This window comes from Anopheles merus, chromosome 2R (genome assembly GCF_017562075.2).
Source record: "Anopheles merus strain MAF chromosome 2R, AmerM5.1, whole genome shotgun sequence".
NCBI lineage: Eukaryota > Metazoa > Arthropoda > Insecta > Diptera > Culicidae > Anopheles > Anopheles merus.
In genome coordinates, this window is record NC_054082.1 from 21,251,237 (window position 1) to 21,272,109 (window position 20,873).

A 20,873-nucleotide genomic window follows, 5' to 3' on the forward strand; every position below is an offset into this window, starting at 1 on the left:
TTTATCGACATAAAATGTCGAAAATCTTAAAAGTTTTTTTTTTAAATTGAAATGCTATCAAAATCTAACACCCATTTGAATGTTAAAAACCCTCCTAATTAAGGTTGCCCCTTTCAATGCGTTCATTTTTCATCGTGAACGTGAAAGAAAATGCTCCTCGGGCACGGGTAGGAAAATTCCAGTTTCTCCCCCTAACACAACCACGCCCTCTTTTTATGCATCCGCCATTTTAGTGCCGTCGCAGCGTGTGAGGCGTGGCCGGTAAAGCATCGAGCAGTCGGCGGTCTCCTCATCAGATGGCGACCAGTTTGCGTTCGTCGCTTGTTTTGAACGGAAGTGCTTGTCGGTGCTGGGTTGGTGGTGCGTATTGTTAGTAACGACAAAAGGAAAGGAAGAAAAAAACAACAACAACAAACAAACGCTATCAGCATTTATCTTGTACTGCACGATAAGGCGAGTAGTAATCTAGTGATTTGCGTTTTCGGTAATTAGTGATCGGTGTGTGTGTGTGTGGCAGTGTGTGGGTGAATGTGAAATTCAGTTGCATCTCGTGCTGCGTGTACATTTGCATACCATCGATTTGAGCTTCGCGGGAAGCGAGTGATTGTTAAACAAACTGCTTTTAAGGGTGGCATTGTGGTTTCAGTGTAATTAATGAAAAAAAAGTATTCACCAGCTGAATGGGCTTAGAACATGTGTGCAAAACTTAATGCAGATTAATAAAAAAAGAGCAAATAATCTTTTAGCAACCATATTTGTGTGGCAAATATTCTGGCAAATCTTAACGCACCAAGTGTTTGAAATTAAGTGCAATATTGTAATGCTTTCGTGCAAGCAAAGCAAGTGATCGCAAGAGAGAGAGCAATTGAAAAAAACCCAGATACACAACATAAATTAGCACTGAAAGCAGTAGAGCCAGCTCGATTGATTGTGGGTCACCGTGTGCTAATCGTCTGCCAATGAATACACAGTAAAGTACGTAATTTAGCCAGCCTTGAGGAAAGTGGAGCTGTCCTTCGGCAGATAGTACCCGTGATTGCCTGTCTGTGTGACTGCGTGTCAACAAGATCTAAGGTAAGCAAATTGATTTGTTCTATAGCGAAGGCTAGCGGGAGCATACTGCGCCCCAGAGGGGATGGAATTAGTGCCTCCCGCAACCCGGTCCATGGTAGCCTTATTTACGATAATGTGGCTGAAGTGAATGCTTTCGCTGTACCTTCCGCGCACGGACCCGTTCTTTGCAACGTTGTTGGGGACACTAAGTACATGACTCCAAAGAAGTGGCACCGTGTCGGAGCGGGTGCAAACTATCGAACGCGGGGAATGGTGACATGGAATTGGAGTAACCGATAAAAGTGGCACCTTTTTCTAATGCAAACAGTCACACTCACACACAAACGCCACACAGTCTGTCGTACGTAAATCATTAAATTTAATGGCCCCAATTAGGGGACGGCAATCAAATTGTGGCAGTAAGACCCGGTGGCTTGGTGGCGGATCGAGTCGGCTATGGACAGGGAGAGCCGAAGTGGCCGCTGTCATAACTGGATGGGGGCAAGATCATAATCATCACTGGTGCTACTAATAAATGAGCGCACGAAGGAGGAACGGGACTACTTTGTTGTTAATTGTAAAAAAAGATTCCAATGATTAGGGGTAATAGAAATGCTCAAGGATGTTAGATGGCTGAATACTAAAAAATCGATTAACTCATTGGAATAAAAATGAAATCAGATCATATTTTCTTACTGTTTTATGAGTTTGTTTATAAGATAGAGAGGACTTGTTTGAACTATTGGCCAGGCGGGACAGGATGCGATCAAGATACAAGATACGGAAGATACATTTTATACGAAAAGAACGTTTTTGTTGCATGGAAGTCATACAACTGTTACACATTACATTATTTTCGATCCCTAAACCGCGGTCAATAATATTGCCACACAAATAGCAAATTGATTCATTCATATATCATTAAATCATTGTCGGAAGATTTGTACGTGACAAACGGATCAAGCGAAGGATCCGACGTAGAGGATGGTATTGAACCGAGTACCACAACTGAATGCTCCCAATCGCTTCCTTCATTCATCCACTCGCACATGCACAAAGAAGAGAAAAAAAACTCAAACCAAATCACAGCCCAAGGGAATGAGAACAAAATCCGGGAGCTCTCCATCAAACGGACGACCACCGGCGATCGATCTTGCTCGAACCAAAAAAAAAAAAAAAGGGCGGCAAACTTCTGTCGCAAAAGCGAATCGCTCGTCTGCACACCTTCTTCCCAAAAAACCTTTAAGTCCAAAATCGTGTATCTAGTTTGGCGGTGAAAATTAGTCAAAATCGTCGTCCTCGTCCTCGCCTGTCGTCGATCGTGCGAGGTGAGCTGCGGGCGGGGATTAATCGCAGCACACCGCACAGGAGCGAGCGGGGCGGAATGTGTATCACAGCCGCGGTCGGACATTTGGCAACCAGTTCTTGCGGACGCGCGCATTTTCGACCATTTCCTTCTTTCGCACGCCACCGTGCCGACGAGTGATCTTGCCGGCGGATGTTGTCACCGACGATCACCGGGCTCTTACCGTCAGTTAGTCACCGAACCGAGCAAGCGGTGCTGACCACTTTGCGGTTTCGGTTTGCTGTGACAGTGTGCTGACACACTGAAGCCGATTGACGCTTAATGCTCGTACGCATTCTTTCCGCTTTGTAGGCCGCCGATTAAGGGATTCGCTTCTAAGCGAGTTCTTACCGATGAATGAATGAACTGTTGAATGAGTTTCGCATGAATGGGGGGGATAAGTTAAGAAAAAAGTATCGCTGTGAAAATAAGTATTGTAATTTTCATTGAAATAATGTTCGTATTTTGTACGACAACAAAGCAGCCAACACATTGGAAGGCCGCTGTGAGATCATTAAATTATTTTTGTATGCCTCTTGGCTGATCTAATTCCACCGAATGTGTTCAGTAAAGGTGTGCCCCGAATCTATACCCCTTTCGCGGGTGTCGCAAAACTATTAAGTAGTTTGTTTTGTGCGAAACCAGAAAAAAAGGCCGCCACTCAACCTTAGACGGGCTGCATCATAACCTCCACCACCGACCTGCCCCATCGGTCTGTGTAGGTGGTAGACGACTTTATGGAACCTTTTTGTTTGTTGCTTTACTACATCCTCACCATCATCATCATGATCATCATCATCGTGCATCAGATATTCCACTTAAAGTTATGCTTTATTTCCAACGCATCAATGCACTAATGGATTTAGCTCATCGTTTGAGAACCTACGGCTCATCCTGGCTGAGTTGAAGCTAAACAGAGGTAGAAAGAGAGAGGCGTTTAGTGAACGAAAAAAAAAAACGAATAAACTGGTTGCTGGATCAATCAAACCGATCCGGAGATCTCTGAGATCGTAAAACTTTTTTACGACTGTTTACATTATTATCTGCGAGAGCACAGGGTCCGGAGTGTGTGCGTGTATGTTTGTATATATCCAGCACCAGGTGAACACCGCAAACGCGCAAAGGTGTGAACAGAGGCACCGCTTCGCGGGGGTTTGGAGCGAATAATGTTGCGGAAATGTCAAAACCCTGAGGCGCTGATGGCATTTGTAGATCAGGAATAGGCAAGCGGCGAGTTTTGCGCATCTAATAAGATCGGGCCATTATGGACGCACGTGTAGCCTGTGGGGATGTGTTTCGTCATATTAAATAAGCCAAATAGTTGAGCAATCTTGTTTTAAGTAAACCATACACACACTGCTCTTATCGTTAAGCGGTTCAAGGCATGGTACGATCTGGTTTTATGATTTGTATTTTCTTCTCCCGCTTGCCAAGTACACCGAGCCTGAATGCTCAATAAATCACAACACCCAGATGCGTCACGGAACGTCCATTCCACCGTCCGGCAATGTTGGTAATCCAAGCAATAGCCTGGTGCGCCTGCTAAAGCGGTGAGAAATAAACCCAATCCAGGTTCATCCCTTTCAGATCGGCTCACCGGCTCGATCAGATTAATGGGCCGTTTTACACGCCACCCGCCGTATCGGTCCTTCGCTGCAGTTCCCTTCAAACGAGTACCTAAACCGATCCGGGCGTTCTCCGGGCGGGCTTTTCCTTGCGTGCGCCTTTAAGCAGCGTGTATTAAGCGAATGATTGATTCCTCCCTTTCGTCAACCGGGCCCATTTAAGACAACATTATACCGACCGGCACCCAGGCACTGTCACAACACGGAGGTGCGTCTGCCGCCATCACCACCAACACTGCCCGATGCATCCTTCGTTTGAGTAAAGGCCGCTCGTAAAGCTTTTTTTATGTGTGTGCTCGTACGACCAGCCTGGTCCAGTGGCAGGCTGCCGCAAGATGGGATGCTTAGATCGTAGTGTCTTCGTTTTAGAACCGAGTCGAAATGCTGTTACAAACCGGCACACACACACACACGCCGCTTGCTTGATTCTACTGGAGCGCGCGGCCACTTCTTCCACCTCCTACCAAGTCCTTCGCTTCTGTCGGCGACGTTGTACCGCCTGTCGATGGAAACGACCATAATTATTCTTTTATTAGGAAATAAAATTTCACTTAAAACATTATTTTCGGCCTCTCGCCTTTGAAGGGGCAGTCGCGGCACTCGGCCAAAACGGTAGGCCCGACCGGCCCGACCGCGACACACGCGGCATACCACGGCAGACCAAAAACAAACAAACCAAAAAAGAGTAAAAAAACAACCGAGAATGCCATAGCGACACCTTGCCCGAAAAGCTCTTGCTAATTCGCCGCTCAAGTATAGTAGGTGCGCGCGGGAAACGGTTGGCGGGAACGCGGGAGACTAGAATCCTTCGCGAGCTCCGGGCATTTCTTTCCCCCGTTGTTTGCCGAATTGTCCGGCGGGAATGGGAAGGAAAATCGGCATCACTTTTTTCGCTTCCCCCATCCTCCCTTCCCTCTCCTTCTCCTTGTGGTTGGGCTTGAAAAATTATTCAAAATACATTGAAATCCATCGGCTCGGACACACTCTTTGGTTGTGTGTTGTCGATTGGCGGCACCCTCGGCCTTTGATACTGCCGATCGGCCGGTTCGCTTTGGTCGCTGGAGTGCTTTTTCGCTTTCGGCTAGGCTCTGGATGCGGCTCTTTCTTTTTCTTTTTTTTTGATTTCGTTTTTTGGGGATTTTGGTGGATTGATCTGCCCACAATCCGCCATTCGTTCTACGCTGCGCCCATGGCTCCATTAGGGCTGCGCACATTCTGTGGACCAAGAGCTGCCGGTCCGAAAAACTTCATCCTTCGTTTGTTGGCTTCTTTTGTGCCAAGCTTTTGGCAGTGGCCACTAATGCGCCAGTGACGCCTCGGTGGATGATTTTTTCGCTTCAATATCTCTCTCTCTCTCTCTCTTTCACTCTTTAACTCTCCCTCTCTCACTCTCTCTCTACCTCTCTCTCAGTTTCCTGCATTAGCGTCACCCTGCTTGGGCTTGAGTGCTTTCGCACCGGTTGTGTGCGTGGCCAGTGCCTAGATGTATGCAAATTTTATGCGACAACAATTTGTTTTAATTGATCATTGATTGAAATTTTCAATTAAGACCTGGCCGACCCGCCGGAAAATGCTTTCTTACTCACGCGCTGCTTGTGCCGCCGGGGCGCTGGGGATTCCGACGGATGCTTTTGCTTTGCGGTGAAATGTTTGGTATGTGCGGTATGCCAACAGCAGTGATAAATGGGTAGACTTTGGGGATTTGTGTTTTGCGCGTTCGGTCGGTTCCGATCAAAAGGATCGGTGCGATTCGGAAATGTGTGGTTTGTGTACGCGCGCGTGAGTGTGTGTAGCCAATGAATGCCGTCGAAAACTCTTTGTTTTGTGCTAATTCCTTTTTCTAGTAAATCTAGTGTATAACAGTAACCCTGCAGTACGCAAAGAGAAAAGTGATCCTTTTGAATATGGAGCTTATGCCAGGAGCACAACAACACGCGACCTTGCTCGCGGGTTTAAATAGACCTGTGTGATAATGCAATCTGGTTTATTAATTTAAGCCTTCGATTAGGAGATTTCAGTTTTTACTACGTTCGTGCTGCGGTTTGAACTTGTTTGTTCATTTCATTTACTGGCTTTACCTCTCGCTCTACGGGTTGGAGGTAAAAACGGATTAAACATAAAATTAGAGCACGGCACAACGAAAAAAGAAACCTTTTAAGATTACATCAACTCTAATTTACATTTCGGAATAGAACATTAGCCTAGGTAGGACGCGTAAGCAAACGGCTGTTGTTATTTGCGTGTCGTCTTTGCATGTTTTGGGCTAAAGCGTAGCCCAAGCCAAACCGTATGGTTGATATGTAATGCGTGTTAAACGTTGGTTTTTGATTTAAATTTAACTCCTAAATATTCATACCATACAGCTCACCGTATGTTAAAAAGGATAGAAAAATCGGATTTTTTTTCATCTTCTGAAACGCATTTGTCCCTGCGTGTTCTTATCGGCCTACCGAAACGTCGCTCTTGATCGTCGATTATTTTAAACACCGCTGTTCTTGCGCTCACTTTCTCCCCGACGAAGGGTTCGGTGCATCCTTTCCGTGCCATCCAGGCAAGTAAATCACCGCACCGTCCTCTCAGGGTGAAGTGGTTCCGTGCCGTGCGGTGGTGGTATCGCTAAGTGCCGCCGGGGCCTAATTTCTGTAATTGTGCGCTCCTTACGCGTGCGGAGTTTTTCATTGCATTCCGCGGGTCCGCGGTTAAGAGCGGCTTTCACTCCGTACCGTTTTGAGCGTTTTTCAAGTGGACCTCAAGTCAGCTAAAAACCCACCGCAGCGGGTCCGAACCGAACGTAGCACATAAAAATAAACCACCGAAAAAGGGGAAAAGAAACAACACACACACACAAAATACGGGGAAATGTGCACCCGGTGCAGTGGATGCAGGCGAGCGCATTGTTGAATCGTGGTGCCAATCCGGCTCACGACAGTTCGCGAAAGCCAGGAAGTTTTGGGACGTGTGCAAAACAGCGTGTAAGAGCCATTCGCACCGCGCATCAACGGTGGCGAATTCATTCGATTCGGCTGTGTGTGTGGTTGAAATATGATACGGCTGGCATCGCGATCGTGGCGCTGTGTGTTTTATTCGTTTTGCCATCGATCGATCGAATAATAATCGTCCCGCAATGGGGTGAGCCGCTGCACAGCGTGTGTATCATCTTCTCCGGGTGCGTTTGGTAGCGAGATGAAGTTATCGATGTGGAACATCTTAACTCTTAAGACGCCTGGTACCGGACCTGCCAGCAGGACAGATTGTCATTTTGTGGAGCTTGTGCCGGTAGATTGCTGGAATGATTGCTTTTCGGGATCGTTTTGCGATGATCTGGCTGACGATCGGATCGAACGGGGTGATGATAAGGATCCAATTTCACGACCAGTTGAACGTTTGTAACCAATCGGTAAACGTGGTGACAAATGTACGACTCAATAAACGCACTGATAATTTGCACTGGATACCGATCAAAGTGAAAATGTCGTTTTTTTGTGCAAGAAAATGGAGGTCAATTATGGCACGTAAAGTGAGGAGTAGTGTAAAAGTAAGTGCAAGTTAAAGTAAAAACTATAATAATCTACTTGCAGTATAAAAAAAACGATCGCTTTTTGTTTCTAGTCAAGACACTTTGCAGGTGTCATAAATCATCGGGCCATGATGCACGCTGCAAAGCTGTACGGTCAACCGTTATCAAGCCTTGGGACGAGGACGAAGTTATCTTAGACTCATAGCTTACATTTCCATTTCCTTTTTAATGCAACCGTGTCATCGCTGTTTTATTGAATCGTAATTATTCACCGTGACTGTTTATAGATCATGTGGCCGCACGCTAGATGCCAAGTACCTATCCTATGCGCTGGATCCGCGTCTGTCGTAAAGCCCTTGAGAACCTTAGAATTCATGGCCAGAGATCTCTTCATCATCTTAGGCGAGTTGTTTCGGGAAGGAGCAGACGTATAAAACACACACACACACCCGTGTATGACATCGTGGCGTGTCCAAGAGCATCACCGGGAGAAGTCATTTGTTCTGGTCGTTATTCGACCCGTTACACCCATACGCGCAGAGAGCGCCCGATTTGCCGTCGCTTTCGGAGGCACTTAAGGCGAGGTTTTAGAGCTTCTTCCGCAGTGGGTACGCGGTGGGTTTTATGTGTTTATGTTAGGCGCAGTTTTTTTTGCCGCCGCCGCCATCGTCGATGTTGCTGCTGCTGCTGCTCCTCTGTCGGCTGGGCCGCTTAATGGCATTCTCCTATAACTCATCGGGTTCGTTCTGTTTTTACTCCACTGGCTCGTCGTTGCTCGTCTTCCGCCTTGCCAGCTGGCCCGCGGGGCTGCCCACACTGGTGCGGCACATTCGGTGGGATGGATCGGGCCGAAAAAGAAAAGGCCCCTCCAGTTGCTAGTTGCCAGAGGTACGTTTTTGTGTGTGTATGTGTGTGTGTGTTATTTACCAGCGACAGCTTGTATGACGAGTGTCGCGGCTGGCGTGTGTTGCTTTAGCTCTCTCCCTTGGTGCTTTTATTTAAACTGTACTCTTTTATTCGGCCTATTTCCCGCCGGAAACAAAGCGGTGAATGACGCGTTTCCCAACCCCATAGCAATTTGTACTGCGCTCGAGGACAAATCATCTTCTTTCTCTCCATTTCGAGCAAATAGAGACATAAAGTGTACACTGCTGCTGCTGCTGCTGCTGCTGCTGGCGCTGCTGGTGATGAGAATGTCGCTGCTGATAATGAGCGCCATCATCAGCATCATCATTATCAAGAGCCGAGCCGGGTGACACTTCTAGCCGTACGGGGAAATTTTATGGGCGTCAGCATGATGCGAACCGTAGGGAGCGCTCGAACGGAACGGTGCCGAGGGCGGGCACGATTGATTGGAAAGGAATTAAAGTGTCAAGCTAAAACACCAACACAAACCGTGGGGATAGTGGACAAGCAGGCAATGCCCCGTACCCGCCGAAGGTTTGAATTGAATGAGGGCCATAAAACTGTCCACACCGTGTGACAGCGCTAACGGTTGTGGCAAAAGGTGGAAGATATATTGGCCGGTTGCATGCAATCCGGCACTCGCCAAAAGCGCCATATTGTAGTGATTTCGGTGAAGCTTTTCTTCTTCGTTCCCTCCGTTAGAAGGAAAATGTTTCCGAACAACCATCGCCCCTAAAAAGTTCTAACAGCGGTACTAAGGGACGCAAACGAGAAGCAGTTGGACAATTTAATTAACGAACGCACGGGCGAACGATTGCGGCCGCCATTGCGCACGCTCGAGTTCCCCGAGCGGTGAAAATTTGTAACACAGCAAACACACACACACACGTGAACCAGGGCGGAGGTTTGCTTCCATCTTTCCTTTTCGGGCTAGCAATTAGAAAAGATGTAGGGAGGAAAATTGTATCACCCTTATTTTCACAAGCCAAAGCCCCTTCAGTGGGCAAGGAAGAAAATGGTGGGCGCACGCGGCACCGCACCATTGTAGCGCCATAATTTGTGGCATTAAATGGGCCGATGGCATGCGGTCCAGTCGTAAGACAATTTGTTGACCATGCTGAACTCATGAAGCGCTTAGCAGCGAGGGTGGCGGGTTGCGTAATGAGCTTCACTCGTCTTCCCCCTGTGGGAGTGGACGATGCTTTGAAAGTGGTAGCGAGAGGCAAATGAAACGGTGTAATCGGTTGACCAGCACAAGAAAATCAACCATTCACCCACGGGAGTAAGAAGGCGGCTCAAAATATGGGCCCAGCTATGCTACTTTTGGCAATTAATTACCGCTTCTTAATAAGCTTCCTAATTTGGCAAAAGTCGCTCTTGCGCTCGGGGGCGGCCAGTTGCGCGTCACGCGTACACTGATGGAAGCAATTTGGGAATGATTAACCGCGAGCTTCTGTGCTACCTGATGTGGGACGCCTCTGGAGCATTCGGCCGCGTTGCGGTTGCTGTACCCACTATACTCACTCACTCGAAGCACCACGAAAGTTAACATCAATTTGCAACGCGAAAAGTGCTTTAACGCCAAGCATCCCGTATTTCGTGCTTTTAACGAGCTAGCGCGCATGTGTGTGTGAAGGGATATTAATTCTCTCGCTTTTTTTTCGTGAATTTCGTGCCGGAAGATCGATGCGAAGGTTGCGTTTGAAGATGCAATTAAACGCCAACTCCGTCCTTCCCATTTGCCGTGCATTTTAAGAAGCAAAGCACGGCTGTGGCGACCACTTGGGCCGGCCCGGAGTGAGTGGTTTTTCGCTGTTCACCCGCCGGTCGTTTTTCTTTCGCTCTGTGTATGAAACCTCCAATGAAGCCTCATCAATTTTTCACTTTATTGGTGCCAGAAACATTGTACACGGGTCACTTTCGAAAGGGTTGCCGCCGCCGTGCTGGGAAGGATTGAGTTTTGAGCAGCAGATGATTAGTGGCGTGATAGTGGCGAGAAACGGTAGGGGTTGCATCAATTTGTTACGACATTCTTCGGTGGTACAATTAGTGTAAAGTTTTCGAGCACATTTCGAGCCGGCGCTGGCAGTGCGGCATTGGTTGGCTATGAATAATTCAGTCGTGCTTTGTGATGGTGGATGGGGTAGCGGGTTTGCCGTTTTGCGGGCATGGTTGGAAGGTTCTTTTTTGAAGAATTGAAGTAATATTTTAAATGACGAGACTATCTTTCGAAGTGGAAATGGATCGAGAAAAGCTTGCGAGAAGTGTTAATCTACTGGTAATTGTATCATTTATTTCAGAATAATATCATCAAATACTAATGGTTAAAATTTCCTCGAAAGGATTGTTACTACCTTTAATTTAGAGCAATTATTTATCAAAACTTACCTAATTAGTGAGTATCATTCACAGACGATGTATAACGTAAAGTGGTGAGGCAACTGTTTTGTGCCGCGTAGGTATCACACATCAGTAAGACAACTCGTTCAATAATGTACTCAGCTATGATCCTCAGTATCTTAGCAAATTAAAACAGGGAACTAGACAGAAATATAAAAAAAAAAACATATTCAATAATTACAAAGTGTTTACAAGTGTCAAAAACTGAATTATATGACTTCTTGCAATTCTTGCTCCATTAAATTTACTTCATGGGTTAAAAAATCAACCTTAACAGAAATAGTCACATTCCATTTGCAACCATATGAAATTAGACACTTTATCATTTGATAAACAAATTGTATCTTTTGTGTTGAGATCTTAATGTTTGTTTTTGAAGTGCAGAGCTCAATATAGTGCGCCTATTTGTATGTCTACCTTTTTTTTGAAAGGTTGCCTTTTTGTGATGTTTCACTTGGAGAAACATCCGGTATACCTGATATCCTCAGAATGGCAAACACCTTCGTCAACGCTCAAGGATACACGCGTAGACGCAGACGGCAATAGCAGCAGTAACAGCAGGTTACGTTCACTTACACAACGATCCTTGTAAAAGTTCAAAAGCTCTCAACACGAAGTCAATAAATCATCATTTCCGGCAGGGTCACGGGTCATCTTCCCGGTTTTTGTTGCCACTTTGCCAGCACTCGCTTTCCCTAAACCTGAAGCGCCCGTAATTCAGGTAGTTGCGAGGGCGTGTGTGAGCTGAGATTGTATTTTCCTTCACCCGGCTCAACACTCATATCTCGCAGCTCGTATCTGCTGCTCACAGTCGTCGATTCGTCGGTCATGCAATTTATCGAGCAGGTACGATCTCTAGAAGAGAACGAAAATATCTCAAGTGCTACTAGATCTTGATCGTACTGGGTCGGCACTTACCCGGGATACCGGGATCGTTCTGGGACAACGATCCGTGCGTTCGGATTTGGCTCCAGACACGGGCCGGTTGCGTTGGCGTCTGTTCTGCAATATTACAACCGTTTCCTCGAGTCGATCGATTGAGGCAGTTAGAGAGAGAGAGGCAGAGAGAAGGAGAGTGAACAACCATCCTTCCAGCACGATCGTGCAGGTAGTGGCAGGTTATCTGATGCTATAATGCCTTCAATGCCTTCAGCTCATGTTCCACGGGTAACGAAAAGGGGTGTTGTAGGACGGTAGCAGCACGGGGATGGTTGTTGATGTTGTTTGCTGAAGAGCGGGGCTCAAAATATTAGCGCTATTAGATAAGTAACTTTTGTTGTTTGGATAGTCCCCGAGAGTGAGCTGCTTCTGGTGTTTGTGTGTGTGTGTTTTTTTGTTGATTTTGTTATCGTCATTGTTCACTGTTTGAAGTGATCTCTCCAGCAGCGGCGAGCGGGGTTTGCAGTGATCCAGATCTTGACCGTGGCGCGCACACGGGAGCTATGTTTCGGTGCCGGGCGGCTCATTCATTAGCGAAGGGAACGGCAGATCAACCCGGGTGACGTTGATGACAGGTTCCCGTCCAAAAACCGGAGCTGCGGACGGAGTGATTGATGCGGAAGATGCCCGCTGACAAGAACGGTCGCATTTGTGATCGTCCACGATGTGTTGGTGGTGCGTTGACAGCAGCCGTCCGGGATTTCGTCGTTGATCTTTCGTCGGCGGGTGCACTCGATCCCGGGTGGAATGTCCGTAATAGGCTTATAGGAGGCAAGATAGGGAACGAGTTGCAGCTGTAGCGCCGCCGGCACGCAGGCTCACAGTTCGATACCTGACCTCCCCCCGGCACGGAACCTCACTTCCGTGGTTCCGAAGGTGGCGCTGCAACCGGTAGCTAATCAGCGGCAACTTAGGTACTTAGGCATTAGTGGCGTTGGCACCCACATAGGATGCGTCTCGGCGATGGATGATTGATGGCATCTCACTGCTAGAGCTGCTGACGAGATTAGAGTCTGGGGACTGTGCTCACAGAAAACACAGACACTCACACACACACACAGCATCGTTTTATCACCATTTGCGGTAATGAATATTAGGTGTAAATGTCAACCGGATCGGACTACCTCACTCACCAGGGCTGGTGCGGTTTGGCGTTGGGTTAGCGTTTGTTTCGCTGCCAAGTTGTTGTCGTTGCTACCGATACGGTTGAGCTGGCTTTGTTTTTGGTTGAGCGAGCGAGTGTGTTTGCGTGCGTGCGTGAGGTATCATAAATCACGCGACTTGTTGAGAATGGAGAAGACTAATAAGCCACAGACGGATGGAGAGTGATGGAGAAACACATGCAAGCTGATGTTCCCGAGTGGTAGCGCTAGTCGCGAGCGCGGGACGGCCCAAGTCCTAAGCCCGCGGATGTGAAATGTGCATACGCTTTGACAGTGTGCAGTTTTGTGCTTGTTAGCTGCAGCGCTGTTCGTTTGGTGAGTTGTGAGTTTGCAAAAATTTATGGCAACGGTTTTGCGGTGCTGCCGCAAGCTCGACTGCTCGGTGGAGAAGAGAACCGACCTGGGTGCCTTTCGGCCATGCAAGGCTTCCCGAGGACAGGATTGCAGTGCATGGCCATAAAAGTTCTTTCCCTTGCTCGCTTGGGAGCAAGACAGATTGCGCTCAGCTACCTGATAGATGGCGTAATGTTGAAGCGACGTGAAATTTTCTCATAACTGGTTGCCCTTCTCCAGTTTGGCCACTCGGCCGTTCTGCGCTGGTGGAAAAAAAGGTGTGCACAGTGCGTGCTGGCAGCGTGCGAGAGGTAATGTTTCAGTGGGATAAAGCACTTCCATGTTTCCTGCTGACACGCCACAGTTGTGTGTGCCGGTGTGTGTTGAAGAAGAAGCAAAAAAAAAAGGACACATTCGAATTTTCGAACCCGATCGGTAGGACACGGAGACGAACACGGAAACCGCTGGTGCACGGAATCTGGCCACAGGCGCCAGTGTAGCGACATGCGATCCAAGACCGTACCGTTCACTTCTCAAGTGCAACCTCCTCCGGCGTGCGGAAGGCCATTACTTATGGGAAGGATCGTCGTTTTGCTTCTTCCCTAGCCGTTTCTGGTTTCTGGTTTGCTTTCCCAGCACTTTACAGCATCGCGAGCGGAGAGATGTGTTTTGGGATGAAAAATGCACTGCAGCAGCGATCCAGAGTGCCAGAGACGGCAGTGCGGCGAATGTAGCTCACGCTGGAAGCATAATTTCGTGGGAACAGTTGCGTTGTTTGGGGTGTACCGAACTGCGAGCGTAATGTGTAGCTCATGCGTGTTGGTAATTTATTTCACCCTTTCATGCTGACCACTATGGCTGGTCGGCTGGTGTATGTGTGCTGTGTGAGTGTGCTGTGTGTGTGTGTGTGCGTCGATCGATACCTGTGCAAAGTGGCATGTTTCTGCTGGATGCACATAATTATGCATCTGCCAGTGGTGCTTATTTTCGAGCATATTCGTTCATATGCAGATGGTGAGAGGGGAGCGCAATATTTGCCTGTAGTGTGCTGTTCGTTGCATACATAAACAAATATGTTTGTATGTATTTGTCTGGGGAAACTGGATTGAATGCATTCAAAATGGCATCCACGTAAATTCTTAAAGATGATCGAATATTTCATTACACGGTACGGTACCAGGAAAACGGTGGTATCATGCTGCAAGGCAAGCTTTTTCATATAAGATTTTACTGAGTACTGATTTGTCGATCATTCTAGATATCAGTTATTTTGTAACATTATTTCAAAAGATCTTACATTGATCTTCAGTTTTGAAAAATAGAATTCAAATATATTTGATGAAAATTGATCGCAAAAAATAGAAGGCACTGAAAAATTAACTAATACTTCGTTAACATAAAATCACAGCAATTACAGGGGAGCCCCAAACGATGACCTACAAATTATGGAAAATTGCTCAGGGAAATCACTACTCTCCTCTGAGTAGCAAACCAAGGCTATAGTTGAAAAAATACCGTACCACTTATAAAAAGTAGAACAATTTAATTTTTCATCGCGTCTGGGCACTGTCTTTGCTAGATCTCATATTTTAAATCGAAGCCAGTTTGTGTGTGTGTGTGTGTGTGTGTGTGTGTGTGTGTGTGTGTGTGTGTGTGTGTGTGTGTGTGTGTGTGTGTGTGTGTGTGTGTGTGTGTGTGTGTGTGTGTGTGTGTGTGTGTGTGTGTGTGTGTGTGTGTGTGTGTGTGTGTGTGTGTGTGTGTGTGTGTGTGTGTGTGTGTGTGTGTGTGTGTGTGTGTGTGTGTGTGTTGAACTAATGCAAGGTCTCGTGACTGTGCTGGCAAGAAAAGGAAAAACACAGAAAAAAACCATAACTTTTCATCTAATGGCTCCCCGTGGAAGTGAGCGATGGAAGTTGTTTGAGTTGAATGAATCATAGCTATATATAAAAAAAAATATAATAAAGGCGAACTGGACCATAACTCAACCAGACGTGGCAGTGTGTGTCTGGTCTGAATCGTCAAACGCTCTGTTCGTGGCTTCGGCGAACAGACAGGCCCGTCAGATCCCGAGACAGGCCGGGACTTATAAATTTTAATTGAACATCTCAATAATGCGCCCGAAACCGCACGATGATGATGGTGCTAGCACTAGCCGGTCTCACAGTCGAGTTTAGCCATCCGCCAGGGTGCGCATCTGGACAAAGAGCACTTCAACGGTGTGTGGGGCATTTGTTCTGAAATGAAAAATCATTTTTCCGGTGGTAAACAACTCACTGGGACGTGGCGTCGAACTACGAGGGCATGAGCTCATCGACGGATCGACTGGAGCAAAGCAGCAGGCGTAATGTGCTTGCGAGGCCGTTTGATGCAGACGATACACAGGGCAGGGGAGGTGAATTTCCTGCGTATGTTTTTGCTAATGGGTTTAATATTTGCCAACGCTTCCGGGCGACCAAAAATTAACCAATCGACCGAATGCATCCAGAATGACGCACCCGCTTAGCCAGTGCTCGGCCGGTACGGAGTGCAAGGCTGCATGCGGAGGGCGCACCGGACGCAATTGGGAGCACATAAATTTCCATTCGTAACCATAACTCATGGTCTGTGAGATACAGCAACTGTTTGCACAATGGACCATTGGGCCCATTTGCTGGTGGGTGGAGTTCCGGGCGCAGTTCGTTAATAGCTGCATCGGAATAGGTGCACCGACATCCCCACAATGCACTACGAAAACCAGCGACGTCTGAAGCGCACCGTATGTCTGGCGCGCCTGTTCCGGGTGTGTGTGGTTTGTAAGAAAAGGGGGAAAAAATTTTGAGAGCATTTTTATGAATTGTACACTTTTGCTGCTCGTTAACCATTCCCAACTAACACGGACTTTCGGTCCGATCTTTACGTAGGGAGCATTAATTAACAAATGATTGTAACAAGATGGACGCCACGCTAGTAGACGTAGTGCGGAGCAGAGTCCAAATTTAAGACGCGCATCATTTCCGACCGGGAAGAGCTTAAGGGATTACCGGCGCAGTAGTACAGAGATGTAGCAATTTAACAGACAATGGAGGTAATAAAAAGGAATGCAGCTGTAATGGTAGCAGCAAATAGATGCACTTTGTACGCATTACACTTTAATTGATGCACTTAATAACTTTCCACCGTAATTATGACAAATAGGCTAGCTAATTGCTCGGTAAGCTTTTTGGGGTTTACATTTAAAAAAATGTTTTATTTTATGTGATACACTTGTAAGCTCATGAGGTACAATTATACTAGGTAGTGGTAAATTTCCTCTTCGCTTACCGGTTTGTGAGCAGGAAGTCATCGGCAACCAAATACACTAAATTCTGTGTAATATGCTCAGTACTCAAATCGCGATAAAAAATAGCTTTTCAACTACAAGAACGTGTTCACTATGTTGTATAAAGAAATAATTATTTATAAAATTAAGGTATAATAAACAACTCCCAGAAAAAAATGAGATTTCTCTCATTCCTTCATTCCATTCATTCCTTTTTGTTAAAAGTTTAAACTTCTCACGAAAAGTTATCAATTTGTTCCGAACTATCCCAAGCGAGAACTCATCTACCACCGTCAGGGAGAGGTTTGTATAACAGAAAAAGCTTTCAGCTACTATCGTTACACTTCCTGTGCCGCGTGAAAAATCGCTCACTCTTGTTACAGCATCCTTCAGGCATTCCGGCGTGCCGGACAGGAATGTGACCGGGCGCCAGTGGGAACTTTCACCGTGGGATTTCAACATGCCCGAGATATCAATCCCGAAATCCCCCCTCACGGCTCACAGTTCTATGATCCTCATCAGCTGGACAAGCGGTTCATATTGGTTGGAGTCGTCAACCGTGTATTTGAAAAAAACCTAAGGAGAATATAAAGAAAAACAAAACCTCACACATACAGCGAAAAGGTGACGAGATGCGGCGGATACCGCGAGCTCAATAAATAAAAAGGTTTCGATTAACAAGATTTCGAAGCGATTTGTATCAACCGGGTCTCTAGGCGGGGTAGCGGCGTAAATCTGAAGCAACGATCGGCGCCGTACTATCGCTGGCTTTGCTGTTGGCGACAACGATGATCTGAAGATTCTTTTGCCTCGGCTTCATTTTTCTTTCCCGCCGTCGGCAAACCACAAAGCGCCCGATCGGATTGAACATGTCACCCGAGAAGCGAAGGGTTACCCAGGCAGTGGATGGGCACTTTCTTTCGGATGTCATTCGTTCTTCTGCCAGCCTTGATATTGCTCGTGTGTGTGTGTGCGCATGGATCAGAGAGAAATGTTCTTTTCCCTTCGTTTTGTGCTAAGCTTCTGCTCTAGCTGCTTTTACTTGAGATGAGAGCGTTTGATGTCTACTAACAAAAAAACTGTAAAGAAAAGGAAAAAAACAACGAATAAAACGCTTACATCCGGCGCACCCTCGAACGCTCCGAGAGCATGAAAGTGGCATTAAAATGTTTTGGTGGGACAGTTTCCGCCACATCCGCCAGCACCGTTTTTCAGGCAGCTTCCTTCTAGCCGCCCAAACGACTCCACCAGATGCACATTACAAGTCTATCGGCTAGGCAGCGGAGCATCAGCGCTGACGATCCCTTTGCACGGTACCAGAACGTGTGTGCGATCAATCATGGTGCGCTTCGATTCCGGAACGTTCCGAGGGCGGGCGGGAAATGGTTGACCGTTGGCCCAGGGCCAGGAATTGATATATTCGGCAGTTTTACGATCGTCGGCAATCCTTTTCGGTCTCACTTAAGTCGCGATCGGTTGGGGAGCATCTTTGTCACCGTCGTAGCATCAAACTCCCTCCCCTATCGGGATCTGATCAATCTCGAAAGGAGCGAAAGCGGTTTCGTGAGCAACCATTTCCATCTGCTTTATCGATCGAGCGAGCTGAGGGGGGGGGGGGACCGGAGTACAAGATGAAGAGAAGGAAACAGGCAGAGTGCTCTGATCGCTCCGGTGACGCCTCAATGGACCTCAATCGTTCAGTCGGAGTCGATTAAGCATATTAGGGAGAAAAAAAACAACAACGAAGAAGTTTGCCGAAGATGGGCACCGCAGTTCTACCAAACGTGGTCTGGTGTTCGCGCTCGAGACGCCGGCCTCACGGCTGCCATTGGGAAAGAGGGGGGATAAAAAAACAAACATTAACGAAATTAATTGCAGTGATTTAGTTTATATAGATATTCCTTCCGCTTGGGTTTGCTCGTGAGTTTGCTCCGAGGGTCGCGCGGGTTCGTGAAACGCATCCGCAGCGCCGTTCCGGAGGCCCTCCCCACACACCGGTGGCGTTCGATGAGGCTTGCGTAATGGGTTCCGATTGTGCGATCGCGTCATCCCGGGCATGAGTGGGGTTCATGGCAGTTCCGTGCGCACAACCGTGGAGACAAGAAATATTTGGTAACATTTTTCAAATTTGTCGGCACGTTTGCGCTGTCCTCTGAAAGCTTAATATTTCTTCTTTTGGGTGGCGGTGGTCAGTGTGCCGTGTTTGGGCCGCTCCCCTGCGATGGCGATCGGCTTCTTTTCTGTGGCTGTGCTACGTTTGCACAACAGAATCACACCAATGGCAGGGCGGGGGATTCTTCTGTTTATTTCTGTTTCTGTTCCTGCCGTTCGCTCTATTTGTCACACTATCAGTGAGTGGCTGCGGGCGGATTGGGGCAGATTTTATTCACTTTGTCGATCGAGAGCCATCTCTTATCGGGTGTTTAGTTTTGGATGGGGTATTCTCAGTCTGGACACTGAGAAGATAGGCGCAGTTGGCGCAGAAGAATTAAATGGACTTTCGATAATTTAAACTTAAACCAGCATAAAGTGATTCTATGACATTCTTTACAAAGAAGTAGATGTAGCGAATAAAACAAAGTACATATAACTCTTTTCAAAAGTGAAAGACATCCGGAGTGAGGCGAAAGAAAACGGAAACAAAATAATAAAAAAAGCAAGTAACAGCGAGAAGCAAATCACTAGCCCAAAGTGCAGTCACAGAGCAACACACAAAAGAAGAAAATAAAATAAAACCAAACAAGCAAACAAAAACTGCAAAAACCCCCAGAAAGGATGCCGGCACTTACAAACAATGAACCCACAGGACCAGGACACAGACCGAACAACGATCAGTCCGACGCCATGCCCATACGCCATGTGACCATATAAAACATACAATTTCCATTAAAATCAATAAATGATCGAGTGCTAAATTATCATATAATATGCATTTTGTCGTTTCCCGGTCTTCCCGGTGGGCCTCGGGCGTTGTCCGTTCCCCACTTCGCGCCAGCTCTCGAGCGAGCAATTTTGCATTGTCCGGGAGGGACAGAAGAACAAAAAAAAATCCGTAGCCGTTTTGGATGCGCTTGTTCCGTCAGCTCAAGCCCCTTTCAGCGGCTCTGCGGTTTGATTGTGTGTGCCTGAGTGCGCGCGCGTACGATCGTACGGGTTGATGTCGATAACTTTCGCTGCAGTGATCAATCTCGTCGGTCGGCGAAACCGCACACACGCACAGGTATTTTTTTGTTCGTTTGTTTTGTTGCCGCCAACTGACACCCAGCAACCAGGGCCAGGGCGCGCAGAGTGAGTGCTTGGCTCATGGTGTTGATCGTTGTCATTACCGATCGTCTTCAGTGTGTCGTTCTGTTGCTTGATCGATTCTCGCTGACGCTGACTGAGATGCTGGGGGAGTGGGTTCCGGGTGGGTTCGTGGCGCGTTCGGCCGTTGATGTCCTTTGTCTTTGTTTTATGATTTGCAGGGTTGTTGGGGGCGACAGAATGAAACGCAAGGCGAAGGGGGAAGAATGGACAGTAACGGCGGCAGGTGACGAGTGTGTTTCTCTTCCACTCCCCTTGATTACTCCTTCTCCGTTGCCACTATTGCCTTGGGTTGGAGCTTAAGAGGCAAAACCGACGTCGTAAAAGCCCTGGTCTTAAGTACGCCATAATATACGGTTATGGTGATCGTAAAAATGTCTCATTTGCAAATGAGTCAATGAGTGAACGATGGGGTGTTATGAAAGGGAGGGGGAAAAGGAGGAGGAGTGGTAGACATGAGATGCTAAAGGCAGGGGCAGGGTGAGAGATTTTGTTCCAACCGTGTATCGCGGCTCGTATCGACACACAAACGAGACCCGGTGCCGAAATGTGAAAGATCGGGCGGAGCGCGGTCAGCGCTGACACTAACGGGAATCGGGTATGGTGAATTAATTAATCACCACACAGAGCGGCTCCGAATGCTGTGCACTGTGGGGCGTTGGGCGGTGGTCAAATTTACGGGCTGCATGGGATGTTTGTAGTTTTGGTAGTTTGTTAAACAGTGGGGATTAGCTTCTCGTTGTTGGTAAAAATAATAAAACATTTTTTTCCCCTCAACTATTAGTTTCAAATACTGACCACTTTTACTCGGAAGCATTTACCACTATTCCACCGTTCAGGGGTGTGTAAATATTTGAGATGCTTTGGGGCTTAGCCGTCGACTTGAGACAAAACAAACAAACAACAAAGGAAGGAAGCCGACACCTTGTTTAAGACCTCCATACCTCCTTACCGTCAGGCAACTCTTCCTTCAAACCTTACCGTCCTGTTC

General features: G+C 47.2%; 1 protein-coding gene across 1 annotated transcript in view; it reads left to right on the forward strand.

Moving 5' to 3' along the window:
- Nucleotides 1-318: 318 nt before the first annotated feature.
- LOC121589581 (GATA-binding factor A) overlaps nt 319-20,873 on the forward strand; it is a 35,245-nt gene continuing 14,690 nt past the window's right edge. Inside the window, exon 1 of the mRNA XM_041908609.1 lies at nt 319-1,074. The gene's annotated coding sequence lies outside the window, so the exon portion shown is untranslated. The remainder of the gene's footprint in view (nt 1,075-20,873) is intronic.